The sequence below is a fragment of the Thunnus albacares genome, chromosome 2, assembly GCF_914725855.1.
Source record: "Thunnus albacares chromosome 2, fThuAlb1.1, whole genome shotgun sequence".
NCBI classification, from domain to species: domain Eukaryota; kingdom Metazoa; phylum Chordata; class Actinopteri; order Scombriformes; family Scombridae; genus Thunnus; species Thunnus albacares.
In genome coordinates, this window is record NC_058107.1 from 36,021,849 (window position 1) to 36,032,563 (window position 10,715).

The 10,715-nt window shown below is 38.8% G+C and overlaps 1 protein-coding gene across 1 annotated transcript in view; it reads right to left on the reverse strand.

Annotated features, from left to right (window-relative positions):
• The window catches only part of LOC122967988 (spermatid perinuclear RNA-binding protein-like), an 84,139-nt gene extending 80,442 nt beyond the window's left edge, over positions 1-3,697 (reverse strand). Inside the window, exon 1 of the mRNA XM_044332844.1 lies at positions 3,163-3,697. The gene's annotated coding sequence lies outside the window, so the exon portion shown is untranslated. The remainder of the gene's footprint in view (positions 1-3,162) is intronic.
• Positions 3,698-10,715: the final 7,018 nt, after the last annotated feature.

A 10,715-nucleotide genomic window follows, 5' to 3' on the forward strand; every position in this document is an offset into this window, starting at 1 on the left:
TCCACACTAATGCCATTAAATTTGGGTTGAGAAAAAGTCCAGAAATCTTTATTCGTTATTGTATATTATTTATTTATCTGTCTGTTTTGATTGATAAACTATGGGGTTGGCTAACAACAGTCTGCTCTTATCAATGAAGCTGATGTAACTCCACTTTGATCTAACAGCCTAATCAATACTGGAGAGAAGAACGCCGTTGTGTAACATTCACTACACACATATATATCATATTATGGTGATTAAGTTTTCATTGTCCACCTGTCGTTCACAGCTGGTTAACATCTGTCAGCTGGTTAACATGATTTACTGATTATAGCTTAACATGTAGATTTATCAACTTCTGAATTTTACATGGATACCACATGTGTGGATGCTACTGTAAAATATTACGTTTTATAGGGCTAACAGTTATTTTCATGATTGATTAATTTGCTGATTATTTTTTCGATTAATCAGTTAGTTGTTTAGTCTACAAAATGTCAGAAAGTAGTGAAAAAAATGAAAAACATATTCAGTTTACTGTCATATATGACAAAGAAAAACATTTACTCATCACATTTCAGAAGTGTACAACAGCAGTTTCAGCATTTTAGCGTAAAAAAAATCACAATTAATCAATTAGCAAAATAGCTGATGATTAATTTTCCGTTGATTGACTAATTGATTAATCAATAAATCGTTGCTGCTATGTTAATCTCTACATTGGAAGCTACTTCAGCAGAGACAGAAGGGAAACACTGGAGTTAAATTTATACATAACAAGAAATATTGATTGATTGACTTGTCATCCACTGAGATTTTATTTACATGACTGTGTTGTTTTTCTACTGATTCTACTGATTATCAAAGCATCAAAAGTTCAGATTTTGGGAGTTTTTCTTGGCTGAGGTGTTACTGGGACATCTGGGCTGAGTTGCTGCTTCAGCTGCCGTTAGCCTGAACACATTTGGGCAGTGAATTTACTGTTAAGAAAACATTTGTGTATTCCTTACACACAGGACAACTCTAATTGAAAACCAAATGTCACGCACACACTTGATCCTCATTTACAAGAGCAGCGCTGAGTCCTCGTCAACACTTTTAGCTGCAGTCGGTCTCAGAGGAGCCGCAGTCGAACATAAAGCTCGAGTTACCGTTTCTATTTACATTCCTCGGGCTCTGAGGAGCCACCTGCTCCGGCCGGTGTTCTCTCTGCTTAGCGAGCACAAACACACACACACACACACACACACACACACACACCGGGGCTTGACTGAAACCTGAACCGCTGACGTACAACGACGTGTTTATCAGGTTCAGGCAAATGTGGGAAATGCAAATGCAGAAGCAGCTTTAACGGACAGCCGGCACTGAGCTGTCTTTTGTTCCCACAGAGAATACTTTCAGTCTTTTAGCTCATGAGCTCAAACACAGAGACGTTACAGAAGCAGGTTGTGGTGGGAGGGTCAGTGTGTTGCTCAAGAACACTTCAGCAGGGCACATGAACCACCAACCACCGCTGTCAACCTGTGTCACCTGCATATAGGGCTGCAAATAACAATTATTTTTACTATCGATTATATGTTGATTACATTTCTTGATTAATCTATTAGTTGTTTGGTCTATAAAATGTCAGACAATGGTGAAAACATGTCGATCACTGTTTCCAAAAGCCCAAGATGACGTCTTCAAATGTCTTGTTTTGTCCACAATCCAAAGATATTCAGTTTATTGTCATAGACGACTAAAGAAAGCAGAAAATATTCATATTTAAGAAGCTGGAATTAGAGAATTTTGGCTCAAAACAATGAATCAATTACCAAAATAGTTGTGACCTAACATTCTTTTGATCAACTAATTGATTAATTGACTAATTGTTGTGTGTCTACTTCATGTCTGACAGCGTAGCCATGTTGGGAAAGGACCTCGTCACAACCAGTATAAACAGAAGAAATGATTACAGAAACCAGTAACTCTTTCAAGCAGAGCTGCAGCTAACAATTACTGTCGTTATCGATTCATTTGTCTATTATTTTTCTCGGTTCATGGATTTCCCAAAGATCAAAGTAATGACCTCAAATGTCTCGATCAACAGTCCACAACCCAGAGATATTACGTTTACTGCCATACAAGACTAAAGAAAGCAGAAAATATTGACATTTAAGAAGTCAGAACCAGAGAATTTGGTTTTTTTTTTCTTTAAAAATGACTCAAAACAGTCGCCAATTAATTTTGTGTCAATCAACTAATCAACTAACTAGACAATGTACATATATACATGCAAATTTTGTTTGAGGCAGACTTGAAAAATGTAAACCTACACTTGAATAAATCTGAAACTATCCTTTACAGACAGTTCAGTGACAGAAATTTGATCTCATCTTGTAACTGATGTTATCATTACAATCTATAATGTTATTCTCTCACATATTTCTGGTGTGTAAATGTGTCCCGAATGTCTGAATACACCAATAACCATCCTTAAACTAATCAGTGTGTATTAATTGTGTCCAAAAAAATATGATTTTTAACCCTCATTGGCTTTATAAAGCAAACTGCTCCATATTTACAGTAGTAAACGCAACCAAGCTAAAACTTGAAGCAAGCCTAGACAGGTTAAGGCTGTTAAGTATTGATTATGTTAGGTGGAAAGGCAATATGTGATAAAATATTCAGTGTACAGGTGCACCAGCACTGCGTGTGATCACCTGTGCTTCTCCTACAAACAATCAGGTGCTGTTTTAATTGGTCACACCTTAAAATCAACACAAAAACAACTTAACAGTTAGTAACAGGTAGATACTCGGGTTACCTGTAACTGCAGCTTTTACCTCTAGAAAAATGATATGTTGTCTTTTAGCGGGAAAAACGATTGAAAAAATAAAAAGTATTTCCCTTTAAATGTTCATTAAACCACGTTTAGGACGGGCAGGGAGCTCCACGCGGTGCGGACGGTTAACGGGCGGCAGGAGGAAAACTTGCCGTTATTCTGGTCATCTCGTTAACAAACGGACAAACAGTTAATTCATACATTTAACAACAGAGACACAGTCCTGAAGCTGAGCTGAAGGCAGGCTGAAGTTAGCCGAGCCGAGCCGGGACAGCAGCACGGCAGCAGCGGCCGCCCGTCCATCCCTCTCTCTTCCTCCGCACCGAAAACTGTCACAAAAAGCGGACACTTACCTTCACCGACTGTCCGCTCACCACCGGCAGGAGGACGGGGAGAAGGAGAGGAGAAAGCTCGGCGGTGTCCGAAGCCTCCCGAAAACACTTTGTCGCTTTTTATTTTTTTTTTTTGTTTCCGTGAAAAAAAATTAAGTCCCGTTCTGGTGTCAGTTTGTATCCGGACAGCAGGTCACAACGTGGAGTGGAAGCTGGCGGCGACGGAAGCGGCAACAACAACACGGCGGCGGCAGCAGCAGCAGCAGCAACGGTCTCCGGCCAGCCTGCTGTCAGCGCCGAGCGCGGGGGGAGCGGAGGTTGCGTCCGCGCATGCGCATAACGACTGCTACTGCGAAACAAAGATCGTCTAATGACAAGATGTCTCGCTCCTATTTAATGGGAAATATGTGACATTTTTTTTCTGTTCCTCAGCTTTTTGAAGATCCTCTGCAGACATGGTTTAAGACAATTACTCTGATGTTTTTTACACAAAAAAGTTCAGTAACCTAATTCTTAAAATGACATCTACTCCCTCTCCCTCATTAAATGTCCAGAAGCTATGAAAATGTAAATAATTTTCAATTTAAAAAGTTTAATTGTTGGACACTTCACTGTAAAGTCCATTCTCAGTGTTTGTGCGCTGGAGGCTTCGAGTATCCAAATCACACATGTCTAAGTTGAATATTAGACCAGGATCAGCCTCCAAAATAGTTGTGTTTAACTCAGATTTTCAGTGAGCAACTGTCCTCCTTCTGCAGATAAATGTGAAAACAAACTCTGCACATACATCATTCTGCACAAACATCAAACTAGGAACAAGAAGAAAAACACATTTTTGAGTGAAGGGGGGGCTTTAAGGCTGATTCTGATGTTTAGTTTTGTTTTCTACATAAACTTGCTTGTAATCATTTGGATTTTTTCCCATTTTATGTGGTCAGTTACCTGTTCTTTTAATAAAAAAAATTAACCTTTGTTTAGTCAAGTTTATTTATGGAGCACAACAATCTGAGTTTGCCAAAGTGCTGAACAAATTGCAAAGAAAGGCACAACAGTAGAGAAATGACATCGGTACGAATTGAAAGTTCGTGATAAAATACAAGTTAATATCAAAACATCAGAATCAAAAACAGGTTTTGCTTTGGTGTTGTGGTGCACAACAGAGCTGTGGAATTGTACATCACTGAGGTTAGCATCCCATTTTTCAATGCTTAAAGTCAAGAAAATAAAACATCAGGCACACAAATAAGACAGGATGACAGTATATTTAGATGAGGTGTAGATTTCAACATTAAAGGGCAAGTTCACAATTTTTCAAGTCTGTCTTAAATCAACACTCAGGAGCCCAAATGAACATTAAAACATGTTTTTCTTGCTGTAATCATTCCTCCTGTTCATACTGACCATTAAGAGATCCCTTCATAATGTCCTCCTTCTGTGCAAAAATGTATTTAAAAGTTTATCTGAAGCTGATATGAAGCTTCAGCATCCAAATGAGTCAAATCTAGTAGATATCTTTCAACGTTACAGTTTTGTCCGAGGAAACACAAAGAGGGAGTTTGATGCTAAAAAGACTGTAAAAAGAAAATATAATACATTTGTGGCAAATAGATATAAAATATATATATTGTTCAGGAACTCCTTGCCAATATATATTCTGACTTTTAATTTACCAAAGATATATTTATGGCAGATAGCTTTAAATACAATGGCTTGTGATTGTTTATATGATCAATAGAAAAACCCATCATACATCATTGCATCAAACATAATTGACACAAAAAAAAACAGCCCATCCACAAACCAAAATTAGCATTTAAATCCACAAACAGTGAAGCACAAATGATTAACGCTACGACTAACAATTATTTTCATATCTGTTAGTCTGTTGATTATTTTCTCAATTCTATATGTTACAATGTGTCGTGAAGGGCCATATCATTAAAATATCTTGCTTTGTCAGACTAACAGTGTGAAAACAGAAGGTATTCAGTTTATTATCATAAAAGACTCAAAAAAACCAGAAATTTGTGCACATTTCAGAAGCAAAAAAACTGTGATTTTTTTGGCATTTTTGCTTGAAAACTTGATTAATTAAATGCTTCAGCTCTACAATTATAGCAATCTACAGTATAAACTGCATATTCTGCTCACTTTTAGTAAACCACACTACACAAACATTAGTGTACTTGTATTCTCCACAAGGTTTTTCTGAACATTATAGCAAAGTACAAAATGAGTACAAATACTTTCCTGATTGCAACCTGCAGACGTGAGTTTCCTGCTGATGAGGCGGTGCAAGGTAAGGTTTCTTTTGGCGGACGTTTTTCTAAAAATAGACCTCTTATGACAAAACTATAACTTTAATGTGTCTATATCAAGAATGCCGGTAAAGCAGTCTCCCAGCTCGGTGATTAATGGATCCACAACCGTTTCTACCGTGTATACAGGCCTTCCCTTTCAGCTGATTGAATCCCTGCAGCTATCTGACAGATATGTATGTTCCATCTGAAGGCTCTAATTTGAAAAGTGCAGAGCCGGTACACTGAGCTCTTGTGTTTACTTTTAAATCACGGTGAAACCAATACCCAGCTGCTGCAAAATAACCTCACAAACGTCAAACGGCTGTGAGCGAACCAGACTGATTTATTTTCAAGGTTCAGTGTCCTTTACACAGTTCGCAGCGGAGAACCTTGAGACTGATTTTATTGTAGCCTGCAATTATTGTGCAAATCACTGTATTGTAAAATTACAATATGCAAAATTATGCATGGAAATAAGACATGACTATAAAAAGAAATTCAACTATGTAAACTATCATGTCTTATGGAGCACATTTGCAATGCTGTATATTCATGTTTTGCCACTCTGAACCTCCCTATCGCTCCCACTTAGAAAGTGTGACGGGCCAACCTTGTTTACTAAAGCAACATGTTTATATAATACTGAATGGAGACTGACTTTGTGACCTGTGTGTGGTGTCACAGTTGACTTTTACCTTTCTATTTGCATTATTTCCAGTTAAAAACTCCTTATTTATCTTATACTGGTCCTTTATGCAGCTCCTCAGTTCAGCCTCTGTCTGAAACAGGCCGTTTTAGCTCCTGTCTCTTTAAGGCCCGCCCACTCTGTTCTGATTGGTCAGCTTCAGGAAGCTTCCTCCGGCTCCGGAGGATACGTAAACAAACTATAGTAGCAGGATTTCACTACTTTTTCTCAGTATTTTCTCGAAATATCAACTTCTCAAATCCATCGGTACATGTTGTAGCCTGAATCAGATCCGACATACATGAGTGGACGTGAACAACCTCAGCAACAAAGATTATAGAACGGACGGCTGTTTGTGGGCATGTGTGAACAATCTGATGTCATCACGAGGAGGAAGTAGATGAAACTTTTCAAACGGAGCGTTCACAGCAGGTTGACGCCCTGACTTTTGACTTACAGGAAGCATTTTTAAATACATTAATCTCAAGTTTTGGAACTTTGACATATTTAACATAAACATCCAACATTATAACTATAGACATGACAGAAAAATATTAAAAAAGCATGATATGCCTCCTTTAAATACTTAAACCTGCTATAATGGATTTTTTTGGCCAACTTGGGGCAGCAGAAACAAGTAGTGAACACAACTCTGACATATCATCAGCTTTTAAGTTGATTTGTTGAACTCTTTTAGCTCTGTTTTTGTTCTCCACCAACTCCTGAGGGAAATATCTGGCTCTTTAGCTGCTAAATGCTCCACTATGTTCACCAGCTAGTCTACAGATAACTGTGTCTGTTTGTCATCTGGAGCTGAGCAGGTAGTGTACAGCGGCTTTTTAGAGCTTTTTCACTGAAAACAGCTGCCTGTTGCGGCCTAAAACAACGCTATGAGAGCACTGAGAGTGAAATAAAACAGTAAAGTTGCAGCTAAACATCAAAGACATGTATGTTGGGGTTAATACTCCTGTTAGTGCCTCTGGCCAAGGCAGAAGAACTGGAGTTGTTCTCTGGGCGCTGCATTGCAGCTGCCCGTTGCTCTTGGGTCAAATGCAGAGGATCGATGTCTCCACGGGGATCAATAAAGTACTTCCTCTTCTTCTTCTCCTTCGACTTCTTCTAAACAATGAGCTGAAATTCACTCTAAAGCTCCGTAAAGCCGAGGGGAGCCATAACACTGTCAACTCATACAGTGTTATTATAAAAAAACAGCACCGAGAGGAACATTTCTGATTTATTTTCCACCTCACGCAGTCGTTTTCGCGTGTCATGTCCTGCATCTGTATGAACAAAACTAGCATGTGGGCTTAAATGCACCCTCACTGACCTCAGAGACCCTGTGCAATACTATAAATAGACACACATGCCATAAAATGTGTAGGTTCAACATATACTGTCCTGTTACTCAGAAGTGCTTTCAGAGGAGCATGCATTAGCTTTGCACCTGTTGAACCTGTTGCATTAAATAAAAAAATCAATTTATAGTATATTGAACCACTGATTAAATATTCTACTATTTATATTTAACAATAACTTGATTATTTTAAAAATCCAACACCTGACAGTATAGACTCTGGATCATATCAGTAATATTTTAAAAGTAACCACCTCTTAACTAGGATAATTACTGCAGTAATCTATAAAAACTAAAGGATGAAGAACTCTCAGCCCTCCTTCTGTAATGTGAAGCTCATTTGAATAGAAGGAAAGCACAGTGGGATTTGTGTGAAAATTCACAGCCAAAGTGTGAAGATTGTTATATTTTGATTTTCACAGTAATACAACTATTACATACCTGCAACTATAAGATGCAGCTACGTGAAAAACATGTGTTTTCTGAGAAAAACAAGCTCCGAACACAACGACTTGAAAGTGTATAATGAAGCAAACAACACCGTGGATCATTAAATTTTAAATCATCTCTTAGTAAATTAAATTATTTACTCAAGGTCCAATTAATAGCTTATTTTTGAGCTTTCAGCTGCACCTCACAGTCACAGAGTTAATAAACATCATCTGCTAAGGAGGATTGTGATATGTGGTGGAAAGCTCAGAAAAAAAAGCGAACAAGTTTCAAGCCTTATTTCATCTATAAAAACAATATTACAAAAATCAGATTGTTGATAGAACAATTTCAATGTAAGGCCCATTTAGTAGCTGTTCTTGAGCTTTTGATTGAATCACATGATCTCTCTCAGCAGATGGATTTTGTCCATTTATCATGGAATTGTAGATGTTTAAATTTCCATTTTTCTGAGCACCTTACAGCAGCTTTAATCACTATTTTATAATGACAGTGTGTGATGTGTCGGTCGTGACTCGTAGTGATGAACCTACAGAGAATTATCAGCATCTCTGCAGCTCCTCTCAGATTTTCGGCCGCAGCAGGCAGCTATTTTCAGAGGAAAAGCTGTAAAAAGCTGCTGCACACTACCTGCTCAGCTCCAGATGACAAACAGACACAGTTAACTGTAGACTAGCTGGTGAACATAGTGGAGCATTTAGCAGCTAAAGAGCCAGATATTTCCCTCAGGAGCTGGTAGAGAGCAAAAACAGAGCTAAAAGAGAGAATATTGGACTCACATTCACCAGATGGACAGAAACACGACTCCAAATGAATGATAATGTTGCTCCGTAACTGCTGGATGTGGAAATAAGCAACTGTTTGCTGACAAGTCCAACATATAAAAGGTGATGATATGTCAGTGTTGAGTTCTATACTTGTTTCTACTGAAAACAAGAAAGTCAGTAAGTGCAGGTTTAAGGACTTCTCGTCCATGTTGGAATCACAATCTCACAACAACGTCCAATCAATAGTTCATTTGGTTGTTTGTTGTTTCTTAGATCAAGAATTAATTTATGATCTCAACTTTTCAGCCTTTAAAGTGTTCAAAAAGATGGATACTAGGGGTGTGCCTGAATACAAATACGTTATTCCGCAAATAGTGGGTTTTTTACGAATATTTGTTTAATACAAATATTTTAAAAATGATTTGTTTTCGTTACATCACTATCTTAGTGTCTCTCCTCTGATCCGCTGTTACGTCTATCAGCAGGTCTCAACGAGGGGAGTCACATCCACCTGCTACATGATGCACATTTCCTAATTTGGACATCAGTCCTGGAGTTGAGGAGTGTTCCCCAGAGATAAAGCTGAACTACTGACACATGATTCATGAACACTTATTGTAACACTTTAATTTTTCTAAAATTAAAAGTGTATTAAAAACAAAAACAGGATTTTTAAGCCTCTTTCCACTTTTATTCGAATACAAATACAAATAATTTTGCTGCCTCAACAAATACAAATACAAATACTGGGCTCTCTGCACATCCCTAATGGACACAACTACTACAGAACAACCACTAAATGATGGTTGAGATTGGGATTTAGGACCTCAGATTGTTGTAACATGTAGAAGAGAAAGTGGCTTATAAATAAAGTGTCTCTTTTTGGTTCCAGAAACAGCAGCAGAGTGACAACTCTTACTTTTTTAGCTCCTCTCAGGTGCAAAAAACACAAGCTTTCCCCAGCAGAAGGCAAAGCGATTCAGGTAACACTAAGTAAGCCTGCTGGTGAGTCACCGCCACCATGCAGATTAATGCACTAAGAAGTGCACCATATTCCACATCTTATATTAGCCAAATGAGCAGAACAGCAGTTCATTCAGATTAGAGCATGCCAAGTCATGTCAAAAATTACAGTAATTGCAGCAATTTCCACACTTAGTTGGTTTTTCTTCTTAATTAAACACCCTGGTGAATAATCACACGCAGTCTTAGCTGAGAGTTGAACTCCAGTCGCGGCCTGCGCTGATGAAGATGACATGTGACAGCTGATTATTTAGACATTATCATCTTCATCATCTTTCACATACATACTGTCCCATACTTTACATTTTCCCTGCTCCTCATATTCTACTATCTTTGCATTATTCTCACATTCAAACTCTGGCTTCCCCTACTTCACACACATAATCTCACTCTTTCACACACACACACACACACACACACACACACACACACCACTGACGCCCTCCATCTGGTATGTGCTTAACGCCACAGACGTCAGGTTCCCCACATCTATCTATAACGGTGTGCATCACCAGCCGTCTCAGCCCTTTGAGCGGCGAGTGAGGACGACGCTTATCTGTCATTTTGCACCACTCTGTGGCTCTGCATGCTCAAGTAACCCTGTTTAGATGGAGAGACACACTGGCTGTTGTTCTGCTGCATCAGCAAAGTGCTGGGTTACAGGGGTGAGTGTGTGTGTGCGTACGTGCACGCGGGTGTACGTGCGTGCGTGCATGTGTGTGTGTGTGTGTGTGTGTGTGTGTGTGTCAGCTCTGTCTGCGTCACTTAGCAGCAGGTGGACTGGAGAGTGAGAGAGCCTCCCTCTCTGCAGCAGCCCTCCAGCCTGTTTTCATACAAACACACACACACAAACACACACACACACACACACAACTTTTTGGAGGTTTTCACATTTGGCATCGTTGGTCTTTTTTCCACATTTATTACAATCCTGTTGGAAATTTATGGAAGTTCAATCATGACAAAAACGGTTGAGCAATTAGCCAGATATCATT